Below are 23,824 nucleotides of genomic sequence, written 5' to 3' on the forward strand. Positions count from 1 at the left end.
ATTTATTTTTAACTTTATTGGAGTACAATTTTGTTTTGTTTTTGGCCGTGTCATGTAGCATGCAAGGTCTTAGTTCCCCCACCAGGGATTGAACCCATGTCCCCTGCAGTGGAAACAGGAAGCCTTAACTACTGACCACTGGGGAAGCCGTTGGAGTATAGTTGATTCACAATGTTGTGTTGGTTTCAGGTGTACAGCAAAGCGATTTAGTTATATTCATTCTTTTTCAGATTTTGTTCTCATATAGATTATCACAGAATATTGAGTTCCCTGTGCTATATAGTAGGTCCTTGTTGGTTACCTATCTTATGCAGTAGTGTGTGTATATTACTCCATCTCCTAATTTATCCATCACCCCTATCTTTCCTCTTTGGTCACCACAAGTTTGCTTTCAGTATCTGTAATTCTGTTTTGTAAATAAGTTCATTTGTGTCTTTTTTTAAAATTAGATTCCACATATGAGTGATGTATGATATTTGGTTTCCCCTGACTTACTGCACTCAGTATAATCTCTGGGTCCAAATACATTGTTGCCAATGGCAGTATTTCATTCTTTTTTATGGCTGAATAATACTCCATTGTATACAGGTACTACTTCTTCTTTTTTCCTCTGGCAATGGACATTTAGGTTGCTTCCATGTCCTGGTGACCGTAAATAGTGCTGCAATGAATGTTGGGGTGCATGTTATCTTTTTGAAATATATGTCCAGGAGGGATGACAGGATCATATAGTAGCTCTATTTATCGTTTTTTAAAGAACCTCCACGCTGTTCTCCATAGTGGCTGCACCAATTTACATTCCCACCAGCAATGTAGGAGGGTTCTCTTTTCTCTACCCTCTCCAGCATTTATTGTTTGTATAATTTTTGATGATGGCCATTCTGCCTGGTGTGAAGTGATACCTCATTGTAGTTTTGATTTGCCATTCTCCAATAATTAGCAATGCCTAGCATCTTTTTGGAGAGGGAAATGGCAACCCACTCCCATGTTCTTGCTTGGAGAATCCCAGGGATGGGGGAGCCTGGTGGGCTGCCGTCTATGGGGTCGCACAGAGTCGGACACGACTGAAGCGACTTAGCAGCAGCAGCAGCAGCATCTTCTCATGTGCTTTTTGGACATCTGTATGTGTTCTTTGAAGAAATGTCTGTTGATATAATGTCACTGTTGTTAATGACCGAGTGCATACCCCTGCAGAAGAGCACTGACAAGGTAGACAACAAGGTGGTCCTGAGAGGGTGGAGGAGGCAGAGGAGGTCCTGAGGACCAGGAGGAAGCCCTGTTCTGGCATTTGAGGCCACTGTCTAGCTTCAGCCTACATTGCTCACCCTGCCCCCAACGGCTCTGGAAGGCCACTGGGCCAGCACACCAGGGGCTTTTCCTACCTCCACAGTCCCCACCCTCTGAGGACCTCCTCCTCCAAGAAGCATCTAAATCAGCCTAACCCTTAAGAATCACAGACTGATTATCACAGACTGACCGAATAGGATGGCTACAGAGACACACCCAGACTCATTAGTCACATCCACATAGACAGGAAAATATACATGTGTTCTTATCTAAACACATAAGCAACCTTAAAGCACACTCTGCCCCTCTTCACAGACTCACAAATATATTCCCATACACTCATTAACACATATACACAATCATAATTCAATCCCATACACACACACACTCACAACACTGGCACACAACAGCAATACATACCCAAGTATGAATATATGTAGTCACATTCACAAACCCACAAATTCATGTCCATTCACATATTTAAATACAAACCAAGGAAAGCCCATAGATCTTAAACACCTGTTTAACAGGCATATAAAAACACCTGTACATATACACAGAGATGCCGTCTGAGCACACATACTCATACAGTGTGCACACATATCCAGCTATCAATGTGCTTATATCCATAAGATACATATGCATATGCATACATCATTCAAGATACACATACAGATTCCTATATACATCCTCGCAAACAGCACACAGACATACAAAACGACATTTAAAAAAAACCTGTCTTGTCTACACACACAGATATGCTCCTGTGACATATTTCATTCATTCGTCAATCCATATCATTAAAAAAAATTGCTAAGGAAACTTCCTGGGGCCACCTTCCAAATTCATCCTTGCCTTATAGCTACTGTGTAGCCCAGCAAAATGCTCCAGTAGGTCATTTCTGCCTTTAAATTTCGACTTGCAGGCAGGCGGTGCGGGTTTTCTCTCCGCCCTAAGTCTGCAGGGCTCCATCTCCCTCATCGCTGTCCTTTTCTGACTGCCGTCCCGCAAGGCCTCCACAGGGAGGGAGGTGCTCACGAAGGGGCCATGTCTAAAGGTGTCTTTCCCAGCACTAATCCAACCGCAGCCGGGGTGGTCCGCAGGCGTGGCTGGGAACCGCGTGTCAACAAGGACACTCAGGGATGGGGGACGAATGCCGGGAGCTCACGACCTTCCTTTCGGTGCCTCGCCCCCTCGCCACCCGCTCCTCTCTTCTGCTCGAGGGACCCCGCCCATCCCTAAGTCAGCGGGCCGCGGGGAGAAGGTGGGGGCTGAACCTTCGGTTTTCCCAGGAGCAGCCCTCCTCCCCCACCCCCTCCTCTTCCACCCCCCTCCTCCCCCACTGCTCCGCCTTCCTCCCTTTCCCCTGGATCCTCCGGCCTCCTCTCTCCCCTCCCCTCTACGTGGGCCCAGCCCTGCCCTCCCCTCTCCCCTCCCCTGCCCCTGCTCCTCCCTTCCCGGCTCGGGCAGCCAGAGGCTGAGTCATCGCTGCGGCTCTGCTGGGAGAGCAGGCGAGCAGGTAGGGAGGGTGTGAAGAAGCCATGCGACCCATCCCGGCCACCAGGGACAGGGCTGAGTCCCGGCGTACAGTCCTCTCCCGGAGAGGGCTGAGCAAGGGCATGGGTGGGGCCCAGGACCGCGATCAGGAGAAGCGGCGGGGCGTCAGAACGCACGGATTCCGCCGCCCTTAACAGCAGCGTTTTGAAGAGCTGCACGTGGGTTGGAATCCTAAACTTCTGAGTAACGTGAGGCGGCATCCACGTCAGGCATCGCAAACTGGCAGCCCATGGGCAGATCTGGCCTGCACCTGATCTTAATTTGGCCCACTCAGTGCTGTTTGTTTATGTTTTAACCAGATGCCAATGTTTAAACACCATAGGATATTTCACTGGGCAAAATTTGATTCCCATCTTGAAAAATTAGCATATATGCCAACACTGGACCTATATTTCCCATGACAACAATAGCCTATGCTGAGTGGGGCTGCCTTTTTTAATCAAGGCATGGTGTTCTCTAATTTGCCACAGCCCCCACTACTCCTTCTTATTTCACCTGGGCTATTGAACTTCCTTTCTGTTATCTGCCAAACCACAATTTAGTGATTCCTAATCTAGTCCTTCTCCCCATTTCTCAGATAGGAGTGAGGAAATGGAAGTGGGAGATTCCCAGTCACACAACATCTGGCCTTAACAGAGGAGAATCCAGCTTTCCCTCACCTGCCAATCTTGTCCACCAAACCATTCCACTTCCCCTGGCATGCAGGCTTAGAAAAGGGATTGACGTGCGAAAAGTAGATTCCAGAAAATGATCTGGGGATCAGAGTGGACCCCGTATAGAAGATGTTTTGGAGAGTGATTAACCAGGAGAAGGGTCTAATGACTTCAGGTTTCTTTCTATATGAAAGCAGATCCATGCTAAGGAATTGAGCAGAAACAGAGCATTGCCTCTCTCTGGAGGTGATGGCAGCTGCGTCTTGATCTTTCCCTTGGAGTTGGAATAGGAGACAGAACTAGGACAAGTGGGTGGATGGCACAGTTGGCAGTTCTGGAAAATTTGGTTATAATAAGTAGTTCTCAGGTCACTAGAGACTTGGCCTTTGAGACACTAGACTGCTGTATAAGAGCTGCAAATGCAATATGCCAGTGTGCTTGGGTTATTCTGTAGTGTAGTGCTTCTCAGCCTGGAAATATTCACATGATTCTTGTAAAAGGCGAATTGTGATTTAGCAGGACTACAGTGGAACTGGAGCGCCTACATTTCTGGCAAGCTTCCCAGTGATGCCAATGCTGCAAGCCCCCAGACCCCTCTGAGCTTCCAGGCTCCCAACTCCTTGTGCTTTCTGTTTATTCGCAAGGGTTTTTGCTACAAGGCAGCCAGGAGGAAGGGCTTAGAGTCAGAGACTTGGAGTCCCACCCCACCTCTTGATAGCCAGGTAACCTTGGGTAGGCTGCTCATCTTCTCTGTGCCTCAACGTTCTCAATGCTCAGTTGGAATCAAAGAACACTTCCTTAGGAGGGTAGGGAAGGAAGAGGGAAATGACTTGTGGCCCCAGCACAGTATATGGCTCATGGTAGGCACTCTGCAAAGGTAGTTTGTGTTATCATGCTTTCTGTGGGGTCACCCATGGGCAGTGACACCCATAAGCAGCGTGGTCAAAGAGGGGGAGATATGAGACATTTCAGGATGAGGATCGAGCCCCTTAATGCAGCCTTCCTGGCCACAAGTGGTGTGTGGTCACTGCCCAGCCGACCCAGCTCCCTGTCTATCCAGGCTTCAGCCACACTGGCTGCTTATGAGACCATTGAGCTTTGGTACTTTCCTCAGAGGCCTCGTACATGCTGTTCCTCATATCTTAGCTGCCTGGCGCCTTCTTACCTTCAGTCTCAACCCCTATGTCTCTTCTTCAGAGATGCTTCCTTGGTCCCCACAGCCTTTAAAGGAAAGATTCAAGGGGTATGTTCTGGTAGATACATAGATTCTTAGAGCAGCTTTCTGTGTTATGGGGATGGTCAAAAGAGAGGAGGGACTAAACACTGCCTCCACTAGTCTACAAATGCTTTTTCACAAATTAGAAAAAAAAAAAAAAAGCACAACTTTGGGAGCTCCCTGATGGCCTTGTGGTTAGGATTCTGGGCTTTCACTACCACGGCCTGGGTTCAGTTCTTGGTTGGGGAACTGAGATCCTAGGAGTCGCCCACGGAGACCAAAAAAGAAAAGGCACAGCTTGGGTGGGATCTAGGCTCTCACCCACCCTTCCCGCCGGTTACCTTAGTGCAGTATATAAACTGGGCAGCCTTAGGTGGCAGCTAGTGCTAATGCTTCCCTGAGCAGCCCCGTGACCGGTTTAATCCCCTTGCCTGGATTAAGTTCCTTTTAGAAACTCTCTTAATTCCTTAAAACTCATCATACATTGAAATTAGGTGACTTGAGAATGACTCATTTAAAATCTAGCCTGTACTAGACTCTGTATTCCTAGGTAAAGACTCTGGTGCTCCATACATATTTGTTGAGTATAGTTGACTCTTGAACAACACAGGTTTGAACTGCACAGTCCACTTAACGCGTGAGTCTTTTTTTCAATAAATACTACAATAGTACTATATGATCCACAGCTGGTAGAATCCGAGCATGCAGAACTGCAGGTAAGGAAGGCAGCTATAAAGCTAGGTGTGGGTTTTCCATTACAGGGATGGTCAATGCCCCTCAGTCCTGTGTTGCTCGAGGGTCAGCTGTATTTTAGGAGCTCATTATCTACCAAGAGAGACAGGGCTCATCAAAATAACCGTGGCCTGAGATGAGGACTAAATGGGGCAGCCCCAGGGAGGGAGGTGTCACTTCTAGCTGAGGTCATCTGGAAATGCTCACGAAAGAAGTGGTGTTTCAGCTGGGCCTGACAACATGGGGGGAGTTCCTGAGACCCACGTGAGTGTGAGAGGGTTCTTGGCAGTGAGAACAGCAGAAGGGAAGGTACAGAGGGCAAAAGTTCAATATGTGCCTTTGACAGGCCACAAATTATGGTCAGCAGTATGGTCAAATATGTCTTGTGAATTAGCTTGCAAATATTTAAAAGTCAAATAAAGATCAGGTTTCTCTTGAAAGTCTCTTGAAAGATCCTATCAGGCAATTGGTTGGCACCAAGAAGTGACAGCCCCTTTAAAAAAATCTGTGCTTTTGCTCCTGTTTGCCACAGTCCCCACCTTTCCCCACTGCATTTAAAAAATGTATATACTTGTATTTATTTGGCTGCCTCAGGTCTTCCTTGTGGAGGAATCTGCATGCATGCTCAGTTGTGTCTAACTCTTGGGACCCTATGAACTGTAGCCCACCAGGTTCCTCTGTCCATAGGATTTCCCAGACAAGAGTGCTAGAGTGAGTTGCCATTTCCTCCTCCAGGGGATCTTCCGGACCCAGTGCTCAAATCCACACCACCTGCATCTCGTGCATCACAGGCAGATTCTTTACCACTGAGCCACCGGGGAACACTGACTGTCTAGTTGCAGTGTGCTGGCTTAGTTACTCCGAAGCACATGGGATCCCAGTTCCCCAACCAGGGATCTAGCCCATATCCCCTCCCTTGCAAGGCTGGTTCTTAACCAGTGGACCACCGGGAAAGTCCCTCCCCATTGCATTTTTACATCCGATTGCTCTTCCTTCCTGGCCTGGCTGTGTGGCTGGCTAGCAGACTATCTGATGGACTTGCGAGAGTGGTAAGGAAATGTGGTTCAGATCATACAGGTCCTTGAAAGTGGAAGTGAAATCGCAGAGTGGTGTCCGACTCTCTGCGACACTATGGACTGTAGCGTACCAGGCTCCATCGTCCATGGGATTTTACAGGCAAGAATTCTGGAGTGGGTTGCCATTGCCTCTCCAAGGGATCTTCCAGGGATCGAACTCAGGTCTCCTACATTGCAGGCAGACTCTTTACCGTCTGAGGCACCAAGGGATTCTATTATGGGTCCTTAAATGTCAGACTAAAAAAGTAGGATGATACCCACCCTAAAGGAAATGAGGAGCCATTGAATGTTTTGTGTTTCCAGGTTCAGTAAAACTGAGGGACTGAGGAAGATCCTCGTGGACTGTTAAAAGGGGTGGTGTTGGGGGCAGGGGACCCGGACGAATGCTATGGATTCTTTTTTTTTAAACTGATGAATAAGAGGCCTCCTGGCTAATGAAATAAACTGGTGACTCTTCAGGGATTTCAAGGGTCTTTAACTCCACAGAGTACATCCAGGCCTGAGCTCAAAAGGAGGCCCGTCAGGCAAGGAGGTGAAGTTCTGGAAACCAAAGGAATGGGGAGCTCTGTGTGAAGCTTTCAAAGAGAAAAAAAAAAAACAAAATAAACAGGCACTGACTCATGGTTGGGGAACAGGTACTTCCAAAAGGCAGAATTTTAATCTTAAAGGTTTCTGATGACTCACAAGTCGATGACATCCAACTTTCTTTTGCTTAGCCTTGAATACATTATTTTTCTTTAAAAATAATTGTACTTTTTCTGTTTATGAAAATAATATATACTCATTAGAGAAAAAAAGGAAAATATAGAAAAATAAAACAAAGCTAATAATCAGCAGTAAATCCTACCAGCACTGTAAACATGTTGATGGATGTCCTTATGTTTATTTTCTTCAGTGTATTTATGCCTTTTTAAGCAAAGTTGGGGTCACATTTCATAATAACTGATTGCTCTTTTTTTTTAACTTAAAATTTATGTATTTATTTATTTTGGGGCTGCCTGGGTTATAGTTGCGGCACATGGGATCCTTGATCTCATTGCGGCATGCAGGATCTTTAGGCATAAGGGATCTAGTTCCCTGATCAGGAATCTTAGCCAATATACTATAATACTATGAATTTTTCAGGCTTCTTCGGTGGTTTAGTAGTAAAGAATCCACCTGCCATGCAAGAGACAAGGATTCAATCCCTGGGTAGGGAAAACCCCTGGAGGAGGAAATGGCAACCCATTCCAGTATTTTTTGCCTGGGAAACCTGGCGGGCAACAGTCTTTGAAGTCACAAAAGAGTTGGACACCACTTAGCAATTTAACAACGCTGTGAATTTTTCACCATGAGACTATATTAATGCATCTTCTTATAAAACTTAGAAAATCCAGAAAAGAGAAATACTGTATGTTAGCATCATTTTCCTGGTTTATGAAATATGCTTGGAAAAAAACATTTTGCTGTTTCCTTCCATTCTCAAAGTATAGTCAGAAATCTGACTTTTTTCCATGTTGCAAACCGATATTAGCACCCTTATTTTACTGAAGAAACTGAGTCACAAATATGAAGTGATTTACCCCAAATTGATTAGCTAGCAGCTAGCCTGGGGTAAGACTACAACAGCCTTGCACCTTTGAGTCTGGCTTAGTGCTGTGAGGGGAAGAGGGCATACACAGGTTGCCCTTCCCCACCCCCATTTCAGTTAGTTTACATAATGCCAGCTGTACTTTTTTTTTTGACCTGTGATTTGATTTTTTGTTGTTGTTGAAGTATAGTTGCTGTACAATATTCTATGTTACAGGTGTACGATACAGTAATTCATAATTTTTAAGATTATGCTTTATTTATAGTTATTATAAAATATTGGCTATATTCCTCATGTTGTACAATATATCTTTGTAGCTTATTTTATACCTAATAGTTTGTGCCTCTTAATCCCCTAACCCTAAATTATCCCTACTCTCCTCCCTCTTTCAACTGGTAACCACTAATTTGTTCTCTATATTTGTGAGTCTGCTTCTTTTTAAAAATTATATTCTCTATTTTGTTGTATTTTTTAGATTACACATATAGGTGATATACAGTATTTGTCTTTCTCTGTCTGACTTATTTCACTTAGCATAATGCCCTCTGAGTCCATCCATGTTGATGCAACTGGCAAAGCTTTGGACTTTTTATGGCTGAGGAGTATTCCATTTATCTTCTTCATCCATTCATCTGTTGATAGACACTTACATTGCTTCCATTATCTTGGCTATTGTAAATAATGCCAGTTGTGCTTTAAATTCTTGGAATTAAAGAGGCTTTAAACTGAGCACAGTTAATCTGAGTGTACTTCATGGAAGAGGCAGATTTTATGCAGCATCTAGAAACTTTGTCCAATAAATAGATAGGTCAGTGGCAAGCACCCAAGCCTACTGGTCCCCAAGTGAACAGTAATACCAGCCTTTATCTTGTGGCAAGCCTTAACTAAGCCCATTGAACACTGCCTATGTTATTTAATCCTCACACTCAACTGTGTGAATCACTGCTGTTTTCACCAATTTAAAAATGAAGAAATAAGCACAGCGAGGGGCAGTGACAGGCTCAGGGTCACATTGTTAGTTAGTAAGAGGAAAGAGGTTTGAACATAGGTATCTTGGCTCTAGAACAATTCTGCATCCAGTCCACACGCCCTTCCTGTCCCAAGGCTGAGCAGCAGGGCCCAGGCTTTGTACTGCACCATCACCAACAGTCAACCGGTTGTGAAGGATGCAAAGGTAGAGTCAGGGATACCATGCTGGTTTGGGGGCTGTGGCCAGGAGGGGTACCCAGAACCCTCTGAGAGGATTCCCACAGCAGGAAAATATAAATAAAAAATAAAGGATTTCCCAGGGCACTTGGCATCCCATGACCGATCCTCAGCGATTGTGTCTTGATTCTTCAGTTCAGTTCAGTTGCTCAGTCGTGTCCAGCTCTTTGCGACCCCATGGACTGTAGCACACCAGGCCTCCCTGTCATCACCAACTCCCGCAGTTGACTCAAACTCATGTCCATTGAATCGGTGATGCCATCCAACCATCTCATCCTTTGTCGTCCCCTTCTCCTCCCGCCTTTGATCTTTCCCAGCATCAGGGTCTTTTACAAGAAGTCAGTTCTTCACATCAGGTGCCAAAGTATGGGAGTTTCAGCTTCAGCATCAGTCCTTCCAATGAATATTTAGGACTGATTTCCTTTAGGATGGACTGGTTAGATCTTGCAGCCCAAGGCACTCTCAAGAGTCTTCTCCAACACCACAATTCAAAAGCATTAATTCTTCCACACTCAGCTTTCTTTATAGTCCAGCTCTCACATCCATACATGACTACTGGAAAAACCATAGCCTTGACTAGACGGACCTTTGTTGGCTGTCTAGGTTGATTCTTCTTAGATTCTGAAATAAACTCCACCATGAGAGAACAGAATCTAGATGACGGCTTGAATCCTAGTCCTGCCTCTGCCAAGATCTGACTGTGTGATCTTAGGCCAGTCACTTGCCCTCTCTGGGTCTCAGGGGTTAAATGAGCTGGTTCTTTACCCTGGTCTTTGCAACTTGTATTTCACTGCTCTGTGGCCAACAGAATGTTCGGCCTTAAGGATGACTCAGTGGAAACCAGAGCTATTTGCTGTGCTCAGGGGTCCGTGGGTGCTGGACCCACCCTGCCCTTTCTCTGCACCCAGCGTTTGCATGTAGGAAGACTCTCAGATGTCCTGCGGAGAACCCACCCAGCCTCATCCCCTGGGGCAGGGCACAGGACAAGCACAAAGTCGGAGGAAGGACTTGAATTCCTCCCTAAGATCTCTGTTCCCCAGGGCCCCACTCAGCTGAAGGGGCGCTCAGCTCAGCAGTGCCTCTCCACTTTACTTGGCAGCCCAGGCAGTGAGTGTTCTCAGGCATAGCCATGCCAGCCCCAGGAAACCTTTGCTGGCTCCCCACTGCCCCAGGAATAACACACAAACTCCTCAGAATGGCAGAGAAGGCCTGTCCTCCACGCACCCTCGACGTGCCTCTCCAACTCTTTTGCCCTGTCACCTTGTCTTAATATAGAGCTTTGCGGTTTTAAAAGCAGAGGCACCTGAATTCAAATCTCGAGTAGGCTTGTTGCTGGCTTTATGACCTCAGGCAAGTTACCGCATATCACTAAACCCTGGTATCCACACCCTTAAAATGGGGGTGGTAGCACCCATTCCACAGGATTGTATGAGAAATTAAATGAATCACTTAGTAGGTTCCTGGAACACAGTAAACTCTAATAGGCTTTAAGTGCCTATTGTTATTATTATGACAATTCTCAGCCACATTTGACTACCATCTCCTGCTTCCTGAAGCTCAGCACTCTCTTTCCCAACACTGTCTCCATACCTGGAAAGCCCTTCCCCACCCTTGTCCTCCACCCAGTAGGCTCCCTTGCACACCCTTGCAAGCCCTAATCAAAAACCATTACCTGTGAAGACACTTCTGTCTTCCCCTTCATGCCTTCTCTGACTGTCACCACTTTAACCCAGGGGCCTTGCTTAGTGTCACCTGTGGTGAAACAACCAGCATTAAACACCTCTCAGTGGGATGGTGACTGCAGCCATGAAATTAAATGACGCTTGCTCCTTGGAAGAGAAGCTGTGACAAGCCTAGACGGCGTATTGAAAAGCAGGCACATCACTTTGCCAACAAAGGTCCATATGGTCAAAACTATGGTTTTTCCAGTAGTCATGTATGGATATAAGAGTTGGACCATAAATAAGGCTGAGCATGGAAGAACTGATGTTTTCAAATTGTGGTGCTGAAGACCTTTGAGAGTCCCTTGGACAGCAAGGAGATCAAACCAGTCAATCCTAAAGGAAATCAACCCTGAATATTTACTGGAAGGATGGATGCTGAAGCTGAAGCTCCAATACTTTGGCCACTTATGTGAAGAGCTGAGTCATTAAAAAAGACCCTGACGCTGGGAAAGACTGAAGGCAAAAGGCAAAGAGGATGGCGGAGGATAAGATAGTTATATAGCATCACCGACTCAATGGACATGAATCTGAGCAAACTCCAGCAGACAGTAAAGGACAGGGGAGCCTGGCTTGCTGCAGTCCATGGGGTCCCAGAGAGTTGGACATGACTTAGTGACTGAATACCACCACTGATAGGATGCAGCAAACCACACAACTCAATCTGTTTTTGCTTCTGCCAAACTTATTGAGCCTGAACCTAATCTGGTCTTTAGAGCTGGTTTCAGTTTAGAAGAATTTCAAACTGGGGATAGACGAACACTGTTATATAACCCACAGAGAAGCAATGAGAAGTCCAGAATGTGAGACAGTTTATAGGACAACTGATGAGATCTTAAAAGTCAATGTTGTGAAAACAAAACAAAAGCAGATACACTGGAAGAGTTCTAGATTCCAAGAGACCCTAGAGCCTAGCAAGTAAATGTAAGATGTGATTCTTGACTATATCCTGGTGCTTTTATTTTTTTAAGCTATAAAGACTGTATTTTTGGACAATGGGCGAAATCTGACTATGAACTGGGTGTTAGATGATATAAGGAAATTATTAGTTTTGTGAGGTATGGTAAGTGTATTGTGGTTTTGGAGAATATTTTTTCAAAATGCCTGCTGACATGTTTAGGGCTGAAGTGTTAGAATATCTACAGTTAACTTTAAACTGGTTCAGCCAGAAATTAACATATAGTAAGATGAAGTAATAGAGAAGGAAATAGCAACCCATTCCAATATTCTTGTCTGGGAAATACCATGGACAGAGGAGCCTGGCAGACTACAATCCATGAAGCTGCACAAGAGTCAGACACGACCGAGCAACTAAACAACAAAAATGAAGTAAATATGGTAAAATGTTGACAGTTGTTGAATTTATGTGATTATGTGTAGGTATTCAGATGATAATTCTTCCTACTTTCCTGTATGTTTCAACATTTTCATAGTAAAAAGTTTTTTTGTTTTTGTTTTTTAAAAAATATTCCTTCTTCAAGGCTCCCACAGAAGGTATGGGGCCTTTATTAAAGAACAAATCACAATATATGGGGGTGAGGTATGCCAGTGAGTCCTTCCATTCAGATCACAGGTTACAAACTCTTGGCATCCAAAGTCCGGATTAACTGTGTTCCTCAAGCGCCAAGTTCATAATGAATAATAAACAAATGTTGAATGAGGACTTTACTCTTGCTGCAGTGCATGACTCAACAGTAAACTTCATCTTGGGAATTGCTAGAGTGAAAATGATAATGACAGACTTTTGCCAAGTGGTTACCAGGCGCCAGGCTTGATGCTAAGCCCCTACCGTGCATCATCTTATGTGATTGTCACAACAGTCGGAAATTATTGATCCCATTTTTACACATGAGTAAACTGGTATACAGAAAGGTGAAGAAATTTGCCTCCAAGATCACTCAGTTAAGAATGGCAGAAGCATGTGGTTCTGATCACCACACACTGTTGCCCTGTCTCTCTGGCACCATCCTTTTGGCACAGGTAATTACATAGGTACCTGTTTTAGCACCAACATCTGCTAAACTCGGAACCCTTCAAAGGCAGAAGAAAGAAAACATGTTCACACAAAAACTTATATACAAATATTAAAAGCAGCATTATTCAGAATAGTCAAAGAGTGAAAATAGCCCATATGTCCATCAACTTGATAAATAGATAAACAAAATGTGGTCTGAATAGACACTGGAATATTATTCATCCATAAAAGGGATGAAGTACTGATACCATCTACAACATGCATGAACCTTGAAAACGTTTCACTAAGCGAAAGAAGCCCATCTCCAAAGATCACATGTTATTTCATTCCATGAAAATGAAATGTCCAGAATAAACAAATGCATAGAAAGTAGATTAGTGGTTGATTAGTGCTAAGGAGGCAGAAGGGGATTGGGAGGTGAAGGTTGCACACTGCTAATATATCAAAAACAATTGAATTTACAATTTAAATGGGTGAATTGTATTGTGTAAGAATTATATCTCAATAAAGCTGAAAAAAAAAGAAGAGGAAGCATCTTATGCACCAATGAATCTGCCAAGCTAGTTGAATGAAAAAAATGAATGAATGGCTGTTTCTCTTGCAGTGGACAAAAATCTACCGTATTTCTGAAGTCTAAAGTTAATTTTCTTGACAGCCTTACAGGGATGCTCACTCTTAGCTTCCAGGAACCCATTAATAAACTAATAAGAAACCTGATAATTCAATAAATAATTCCTGAGGTTGCCAGTGCTACTCCAGGAAAAAAAAGAGAAATGCACGGATGATTTCTTTCAGATACAAACTGTGAGACTGCAGAGCAAGGAGCCGCCAGGATGTTCTGTCTGGGATGGGCCCCTGGAGATCTTGCTGTGATCTGTTTCCACTTGGCAAACCTTGATTATCTGGGCTCATCTGACTGTTTCTGTGTTTTGTTTTGTTTTGTTTTGTTTCCCTCCTAGCCCTGGTCATTCAGAAGGACAGTTGTAAATAAAAGCTCCAGGATAAAATACCTCATGAAGTTCTGTGGAAATGATTGGGAAAGATCCAAACACTTCAGTGGGCATCAACTAGCAGGGAAAGTGCTTGTTCAAAATGCTGATGCCTGGCCTCATCCCTGGAGATTCAGATTCAGTGTGACCAGGGTGGAGCCATGGAAACTGCATTTTAAATACAGCATCTGCAGTGTCCTTGATACAGGGTATGCTTGGTTATATGAGAAACACTGACCTAATAAAACATAGGCAGAGGAAATAAAGTGTGTATATTATCTCAGGCAGAAAAGTGGGTTTGCTTAGGGATCTTAGAGATCATGGGATTTAGACGTTTTCATGCTCTGCCCCTAGAACTCCTTAGGATTCCATGGAGCACTTGGAGGGGCTCTTGGGCTGGTGGAGGTACAGAAGCATAGATGTGTCTACCTCAGCACGTGCCCCCTTTAAAAGCTGTATTTAAAATTTTTTTCTAAACTAAGATATTGGGTTCTACAGTTGTGCCCTGTCCCACATATGCAAGTGGAAAAACTGAGGAGTAGACAGGAAAGCATCTTCCCAGGGAGGTGGAGTGACAGCATGATGATGGCAGAACCGTAGCTGATACCAGGCTTTTGCTTCCCGCCCCGGGCCCTTCTCACTAGGGAATGCCAGTTTGGATGCATCCTTTCATTTCAGGATGGCTTTCCCTCTCTGCCTCCAGCAAGTCCCATACAAAGACAGTAGGGCCCAGACTAGGGTAGGAGGAATGAGGCATCCTGCCTCCAGCACACAACTTAGGGTGGTGCCCCAAAAGTCAGAAATCAAGACAAATAACATTTTGCCAAAAAATTCATGATGAACAAAATACCAAAATTTTACATAAAAGTAGAATCAGTAGTGGAGAAGGAAATGGCAACCCACTCCAGTATTCTTGCCTGGAGAATTCCAGGGACAGAGGAGCCTGGAGGGCTGCCGTCTATGGGATCTCACAGAGTCGGACACAACTGAATCAATAGTTCTGATTTTTCCTTTTGCCCCCAAGCTCCAGTATGGCTCTCTACAGCGCTATTACTCGTCATGCTTTTATTTAAAGTTTTGGTATCTTGTTCATCATGGATTTTTTTGGCGTTAATTTTGATTTTTAAAATGTTGCATTCAAGTATTATTTATCTAGGTTGCTAAGTTTTTTGGTGCTTCCCTTAACGTGGTGCCTGAGGCAGGTGCCTCACTTGCTTCACCCTAACCTGGGCCCTACAGATCAGGTCTTTTGGCAGATAGCTGAGTAAAGGTCCATTGTCCTCTGGGGATCCCTCCAGATCCTATCACTTTATTTGTCTGATGGATTGATGTTTGTTTGGTCTCACTGTGACATTGCCCTTGTCACTTAATCTGCAGAGAGGTTTGTAATCTGCAGGGGATATTTGTTTTGCTGACTCAGCAACACCTTCCTCTGCTCTGGCAACAGCAGCTCTTAGGTCGCTGGGTACCTTCCTTCCCCTTCTCTGAAGCTGATTCAGCACACTGGCCTAGAGGTGGGCATGTGACTCAACTCTGCCAATCAGAGCCTTGCACTCCCTGACCCCAATGATTGGTTCAGGAATTATCATGTGATTCAGTTACAGCCAATTAGAATCAATTTGGGGGGTCTGCTCTGAACTTCGGGCAAGGGAGCTGCGAGGTAACTGAGAAGAGAGGATGTAAAGCCCCTCAGGGAACCTCTCTGAGACAGTGAAGACTGCAGTGTGGATAGCAGCAGATAGAGACAAGGAAGAAACATCGTGAGGATGGTGCTCGAGCTCCTGGACCCAGCTGTGCACAAGGCAGCCTCCACCCTGGATTTAGGGGAACTGTGGGCCACCTTTCGCCCAAGTCAGTTTGAGTAGTGTCTCTGTCCCAAGTAGTATTTCTGTCACATAGATGATCCACTCCTTCCTCCCTGCAACCTGACCTGGTTGCCCCGGGAGATGACATAGAGAAGCCCAGCACCAGACTTCCATCCTGAAGATCTTCATCAGGTGGCGGTGTCCTTCATCCAAGGGCAGCCTTAGAAGGCAGAGTATTGGCAGGAACAACAACTCTCATAACATTACTGAGCGCTAGTGGTGGTGTCAGGTCCTGTAGTAAATATTTGCACATCAATATATTCATTTTTTCCTATAACAACTCTATGAAGTAGATTCCATTATTAACTCCAGGTTGAAATCCAGTTCATGCACCCCCAGGGCAAATGTCCCAAATCACTAGCTAGAGGCAAAGGGAAGGCCCCGGTTAACCAGCAGGTGAGCATACTTCCCATCCTATGTGTTGCTTTTGTAAATGGACAGACATTGTAGGTGACAGACTCTTTGTAAGAACAGCTGAATCCGGACATTAGCAAATCCCTTTCCCCACACTTTCCGGTAATACTGTTGGCATCTTGAAGTAAAAAACCTTAGGCTAGCTTCCTTTGACCTGGTAGTGAAGCTCAGTGCCTCAAGCAGCACAGGCCTTGGAAATCAGCAATGATCCTTATGAGGAAGGATCTAAAGAATGGCTATCAGTTCAGTTCAGTCACTCAGTCATGTCTGACTCTTTGCAACCCCATGAGTCACAGCACGCCAGGCCTCCCTGTCCATCACCAACTCCCGGAGTTCACTCAGACTCACGTCCATTGAGTCAGTGATGCCATCCAGCCATCTCATCCTTTGTCGTCCCCTTCTCCTCCTGCCCCCAATCCCTCCTAGCATCAGAATCTTTTCCAAGGAGTCAACTCTTTGCATGAGGTGGCCAAAGTACTGGAGTTTCAGCTTTAGCATCATTCCTTCCAAAGAACACCCAGGGCTGATCTCCTTCAGAATGGACTGGTTGCATCTCCTTGCAGTCCAAGGGACTCTCAAGAGTTTTCTCCAACACTACAGTTCAAAAGCATCAATTCTTCGGCGCTCAGCTTTCTTCACAGTCAAACTCTCACATCCATACATGACCACAGGAAAAACCATAGCCTTGACTAGACGGACCTTTGTTGGCAAAGTCATTTGTCTGCTTTTCAATATGCTATCTAGGTTGGTCATAACTTTTCTTCCAAGGAGTAAGCGTCTTAATTTCATGGCTGCAGTCACCATCTGCAGTGATTTTGGAGCCCAAAAAAATAAAGTCTACCACTGTTTCCACTGTTTCCCCATCTATTTCCCATGAAGTGATGGGACCAGATGCCATGATCTTCGTTTTCTGAATGTTGAGTTTTAAGTCAACTTTTTCACTGTATAACTGGATCACTTTGCTGTACACCTGGAACTAACACAACATTGTAAATCAACTATACTCCAGTAAAACAAAATAAAAAATTAGCAGGTGGGTCGACTCACTGACTGTGGCCATCTTTGCTCTTTTATTCATTCAACAAAGATTTATTGAGTGCCAGCTCTATGCCATATCTCATTCTAAGCACAGAGGATACAAGTAGTGAATGAAACTGGGGGAAGTCTCTGCCTCCAGGGAGCTGCCAGTCTTATCAGGGAGGCACGTATGAGACAAATAATTGTGCATGCAATTATTACAAGTATGATAAGCACCGAGAAGGAAAAGTTCAGGCTGTTAATGTGAATGTGCAACAGAAGCCTCTTAAATCCATTCGTAGACTAAGCAACTTTATTCATTGGATAGGTGTTTTGGGATTGACTGCCAGTGATAGGCACCATGTTTGGTACTGAGTGCTGGGAAGGGTGGGCAAGAAGGCTCAGCCCACAAGGATCCCGCCATGCACAACAAATACAGCATCTGACTGGCTGTCCTTCCCACCTGCAGACTGTGAGCTGCTGCAGGTTTACAGCTTTGAAAGCCACTTGAAAGAACAATGCCACTCCTGCTTCCACAGGTAAATATATTTGGCTTGTTCCATTGGCCTCATGTTGGTCTTACCATGTCTTTCTCTGATCCCCTGTGGATTTTGCTCTCTAGGGTTGGAAAAATCAGGACAGATGGTCATTGAACTTACTGAGAATGTTTTATTGTGCTTTGTAAAAATATGCTGAAAAACACATGAATTCACTGGGAGAAGAAGGCATCAGGAAAGGGAAAGAACTTGGGGTTGAAACTCGCCGGGCCCCATGGCTCCAGCCTGCTGGAGACAGGAGCTTGGCTTTGAGGACAGGCCTTTGGTGATATTTCTGCTGTCTGACCCCACGGGTACAAGTGGAATGTGTCGCCCAGCTCGTCACCGGGAACTTTCTGGATGGCTTTATTATTCAGAGCATATGGTGCTTTGGCTCCAGTCATCGGAGACAGTCTGTGATTCTGCAGAGCTGGGAATGGGGCTCTTAGCAGCAAAGGTGAGTGTGTGGGTGGTTTTAGATATAGGAGTTTTGGCTCAGTCATTCTTACAGTCAGCCTCCCTGCAAAGTAGCCAGAATCACTTGGGTCCCAGGGCCCTGATCCAGGCCTGAAATGTGACAGCGTGGGGAAAAACGGGAAGGGAATGGCCTCTGACTGTATCCTTCCTGGACTAAAGCACTTAGTGGGTGGGGAATGACGTTGATTTTTTAAAAATTAATTAGCTAATTTAATTTTGACTGTGCTGGGTGTTCATTGTGGTCCGTGGGCTTCTCTAGTTGTGATGTGTGGACTCAGTAGTGGCATGTGGGATCTTAGTTCCTCAACTAGGGATTGAACCCAGGCCCCTGCGTTGGGAGTGCGGAGTATTATCCATTGCTCCACCAGGGAAGTCCCCACAGTTGATTCTTTTCTGTAGCTCCCAAGTCTCACACCCTGGGACAGGTGTATTGCATCTCATATACTGAAGGCTTGCTATTTGCTAGGCATTCATTCATTTAATCTTTACCACAACCCCATGAGGTAAGTTCTGTTGTTATTCTCATTTTATAGGTAGTTGAGGCTTGGGGTAGTAGAGCAGGATCCACACAGATGATAGAGCTGTGCTACCTTGTCATGTCTCAGCATGGCCCTCAGAGAGCAGTCAGCAGAGTGAGTGAGTGGTGAGGATTCCCTTACATGTGGGAACTTGGGGAGGGGCCTGAAGTAGAAAGCAGCCAACTCCTGGGATAAGCCTTCAGCTTGGTACAGAGCCTTTACCATCCCAGCATTAAATATTTTGAGAATAACATAGACTGTAGCATTTTGTCCCTTTGCTAAGGCTGTACTTTATATCAATAATAATACAAGTACATAACCAATCCATTGAGGTCTTATTTCTTTTCAGTCACTGAGTCAAGGGCTTTTGGTGTATCATTTTATTTAATCATCACATCAATCCATGAATAGGTATTACTATCCTTCTGAGAAAAGAGACATTAAATAAGTTGGGCAAGGTCATAGCTAGTGGTTTACAGAGTTAGGATTCCACTTAAGGATGTGTGGCTTTGAGATTTTATTTCTTGAGCATCAGAGACCTGGCTCAATTCCTAGTTCCTCCATGAACCAACTGTGTGCCCTTGGCAAGTCGGTTCACTTTTCTGGACCTCAATTTCCACATCTGTGAAATGGGTAGGTTGGGCTAGATGATGTGTTAGGCCCCCTCCAGCTCTGATATCTAGACTTTGAACCCCTTGAGGGATATCACTCCTGAAGCCTGAGCACTTAGCAGAAAGCCTGGCCCAGAGTGGGCCCAGGTCAACATCTGTTGAGCTAAATCTTTCCTCATGTGCCCCAGCTCCTAGCTCCACAAGTAGTCACCATTCCCAAATCTGTGTATTTCATAGTATTTCATAAAGATGTTTGCAGGAGGGGATTTTGGGCAAGTCAAGTCATCCCTCTTAATCATTTTCTTATCTATTAAAAAAGGGCAGCAGAGATTGGACTATACTCTTACCACAGCAGTTTTCTTTCTGTTCTCCAAACACACCTGTTCAGAGCTTTTGCGTTCGTAGTTCCCTGTGCCTGGAACACTCTCATCCAGCTCTTACAGTGATTGGTTCCTTGTCATTACTCAAGTCTCACCTTTAATATCACCTCCTCAGAGAGAGCCTCTCTGACCACATAGTCTACAATAGCCATAGCCATTACTTGATCATATCAGCTTATTTCCTTTCTTCAGGGGACTGTTACCTATTTGATCTCTTGTTTCGGTCTAGCTCCCCTCTTTCCAGAGTCTAGCTCCCCTCTCTAGAACCTAAACAAGTAAACAGATCAAATATGTAACAGTCCCCTCCTTACCTGGTGGCTCAGTGGTAAAGAATCCACCTGCAATGCAGGAGACCTGGGTTTGATCCCTGCGTCAAGAAGATCCCCTGGGGAAGGAAATGGTGACCTGCTCCAATATTCTTTGCCTGGGGAAACCCCATGGACCGAGGAGCCTGGCGGGCTACATGGGGTCACAAGAGTTGGACATGACTTAGCAACTAAGCCACCATCTCCACCCCACTTTCTAGAATGTGAGCTCAATAGGTGTAGAATCCTTAACTTTCAGGTTTACTGATGTATCCCTAGACCCTGAGACAGGCTGGCAGGCACATATAGCTGCTGAATAGTAATACCTATTGAGTGCATGAATTCCTGGTAAGTGAACAGATAGCCTAGAGAGTCTCCAAAGTCCTTTTTAGCCCTAAATCCAAGGATATACAACACAGTGAATGTAAACTCACATGCAAGCATGACTGTACCATTTTACAGATGTGGAAACTGAGGCGGTGAGTGACTTGCCAACAGTTTCACGGAGAGGATGGTAGGTGGTGTGGTCTAGAGCTGGGTCCCCAACCTCTGGGATCTAAAGCCTGATGATCTGAGGTGGAGCTGATGTAATAATAATAATAGAAATAAAGTGCACAATACATGTAATGCACTTGAAATATCCCAAAGCCATCCCCTACCTCTATCCCGATCAGTGGAAAAATTGTCTTCCATGAAACTGATCCCTGGTGCCACAAATGTTGGGGACCGCTGGTCTAGAGCACTGTGTGTGTGTGTGTGTGTGTGTGTGTGTGTGTTCTCAGTCGCTCAGTTGTGTCCAACTCTTTGCAACCCCATGGAATGTAACTCGGTCCCGCCAGGCGCCTCAGTTCATGGGATTCTCCAGGCAAGAATACTGGAGTAGGTTGCCATGCCCTCCTCTAGGGGATCTTTCTGACCCAGGGATCAAACTCACCACCATGTGGGAATTCAAAAGCAGGGGATTCAGGTTTGGGTCCTCACACCTTCCTACTCTGTCAACCTTCCTTACAAGATCCAGGTGAACTGAACAAGCCATTTACCTCTCCCAGTGCAGTTTTTCCGTCTGAAGGAGAAAGGCGTACTGTTAACTCTGGTCAAGGGTGACTGTGAAATAATGAAGTTTCCTAAACTGAACAGCGCTAAGCATTCTGCAGAATGTTGGGCCTCTGTTTACTCCCAGGTTATTCTCAGAGTTGTGGGTGGGAGAGGGGAAGGGAGCCTAGGACCAAGGCTGTGGAGGAGGGGTGAGCTGGCGGGTTGGCACAATTTGTTTACTTCTGGGTCTGCCCCTAGCCTTGCAGCCTTCACCTGCGCAGGTAAAGAGGTAGGGGGAGCCTTGCTCAGCCAATGAACTCCTTTGTTCTCTTAAAGGCACCAAGCAGCTGGCACGAAAACCAGCCCTGCGACCTGAAGAGATCCCGGGGTGGATGCCAGGAAGCAGCTGTGGGGCTGGATGTAGCAAACCCCTCCATGGCAACCCCGTGACCTCATGTCCTGGAGGGTGCTTGCTTCAGGGCGGCCTCCTCCACCTTACCCAGAGCCGGCTTTCCAGGAGGCGCCCATGCCTAGCTGCCCTGGCAGGCGCCCAGGGAGGAAAGACAGCGTGGCCTTGGCAGCTGCCCGCCAGGAAGGAGACCACAGGTGCCAGGGAGAAGCCATTTCCTTGCCCTCTTCAGCAGCCGTGGTGAGTCCTGATGCTCTGACCTTCTCAATCCTCAGCACAGAAGGGTATGGTAGAAAGATGCCTGTCCCGCGTGGCAGAAACCGTGGGTGCTAGTCCCACTCCTGCTGGGTGACCTTGAGTGAGTCACTCCAGCTCTCTGAACCTCACCTGTACCATCTGGGCAAACGCGTTCCCACTCCCACGTCAGCTTGCCCCCTTTATTACTTTCCCCCGTCACAGCCTTGTTTTGAAAGATTTTTGTCTGCCAAGCTGCGCCTGTTATATAATAAGTCGTTAATTGGTTTTTCCCCTTGTGTGTTAATTGGGGCCCTATCACAGCCGATCAGTGTTTTCTGGTCAGCAAGACCAAACCCTGGCAGTGCCACTGAGCTGATGTAAGTTGAACTATGGCAAAGAAATGTGGTGTTTTAGTCTGTCTGTGAGATCTTATCTAGAGCCAATATTGATTTTCATCTGGCCTCTTGAAATAGGAGAAAGAGGGCACGGTGAGTAATTCCAGAGAATGGGGACCCTAGATGGGGAGCCCCTAAATCTAGCATGCATGGTGTGTGGGGGTACCAGGTAGAAACACTGCCTTCACAGGCCCAGCTTTGATCCCTGCTATGCTGCCTCCCACATGGAATGCATTCTTGAAAGTGGGATCCTTTGGCCTGAAAACTTCCTGTGTGGGGTTGGGCTGTTTCCAGGTGTCCCCACACTGGGTTCATTCCCCTGCTCTGACTGAGATTGGACAGCCCTAGGTTAGGGAGCCAAGGTCACCCTCAGGCCTCTGATGGGGGATTGCCAGGGGAATGGTGTTGGGAACAAGTTAGCGTGAGCACTTGTTCAAGCCAGGACAGTATACCATGAACTCAGTTTGTGCTGGGAATCAGGAGACCAGGCTAATCTGCACTGATTGGCTTTGTGACCTCAGGCTAGTTGCCTAACCTTTTTGAACCTCAGTTTTCCCAGTTGTAAAATGGTGATTGTAATCTTGACAATGCTCACCTACCAGGATTAGGGCCAAATAATATTGTGTATTTCACAGAAGCTTAGATTCTAGTCTTTAAAATGCATCCAGAATTCAGAAATTAAAAGAACCACAAACATGCTTTTTAGAATTAATATAACAGGTTATGGATGTTTTGTAAAATGTGACCTCCATGATAAAGAATTGTTTCAATGATGAGGGAATTGTGATTGCTTGCTATTCAAGTCCTTTTCCTTTGAAAGCACCATTTATTGGGATTTTTGAAAAGTAGGCTCATAAACAGAAAGCAGGGGGAAACAGCTCATTGAGAAATGGTATTTTCTAATGATTCCTGGAACTGAAACTCAGGCCTGGAATGTGGCCCTCACATGGGAAGCAGTGTAATGCATGGTTAGAGCATGCACTTTGCAGTTAGACAATGTTGGGTTCAAATGCAGACCCAGAGACCTTGGGTATAAATCGTTATGCGTTTCTGTGCTTCGATCTCTTCTAAATTCTAAAACAGAGTGGGGGGAATGTCACAAGTCCTGGCTGATGTTGTTCTTGAGGGGGGTTTAACGTAGGACAAGGACTCAGCACCCACATACATGTTCCACCAGACCTGCCCAGATCCAGAGGGCTCCTGATCCTTGGAAATTCAAGTGGACAAGATACACTGATTTGGGGCAAGACACCACAGCCAGCTCCCCACCAGGGGCTCTGATCACCCTTGTCATCTTCTGCAGCAGCAGGAGGCTCTGGAGAGATGCTGGACGAGTAAGCGTGTGGAACCAGTGAACTCCCCCGAATGCATGGGGCTGCTGCTGCTACTTGCTCTGGGGGTCCAGCCAGGGTCCTGGCCCCTTCTGTTTGGTCACTGTTCTCCTTGTCCTGAGACTTCCTGCTAAGCAAATCAGTCATAGAGAGTGAAGTTTAGGAGTCATGACAGTGTCTCCCCTCCCAGAGAGGCTGTGGGAGAGTGAGGTGGAGTGAGAGCTGGAACAAAAGCTCCGCAAGAAAGAGAGGGGCAGCCCTTCTTGTTCAGTTGAGCAGGTGGTGTGTGAGAGTGTGCATGTATGTGCGCAC

At 45.7% G+C, this 23,824-nt stretch overlaps 1 protein-coding gene across 1 annotated transcript in view; it reads left to right on the forward strand.

Annotated features, from left to right (window-relative positions):
* Positions 1 to 21,565: 21,565 nt before the first annotated feature.
* Positions 21,566 to 23,824, forward strand: part of LARP1 (La ribonucleoprotein 1, translational regulator) — an 89,192-nt gene continuing 86,933 nt past the window's right edge. The window contains exon 1 of the mRNA XM_070793896.1: positions 21,566 to 21,789. The gene's annotated coding sequence lies outside the window, so the exon portion shown is untranslated. The remainder of the gene's footprint in view (positions 21,790 to 23,824) is intronic.

Source organism: Bos indicus, chromosome 7 (assembly GCF_029378745.1).
Source record: "Bos indicus isolate NIAB-ARS_2022 breed Sahiwal x Tharparkar chromosome 7, NIAB-ARS_B.indTharparkar_mat_pri_1.0, whole genome shotgun sequence".
NCBI lineage: Eukaryota > Metazoa > Chordata > Mammalia > Artiodactyla > Bovidae > Bos > Bos indicus.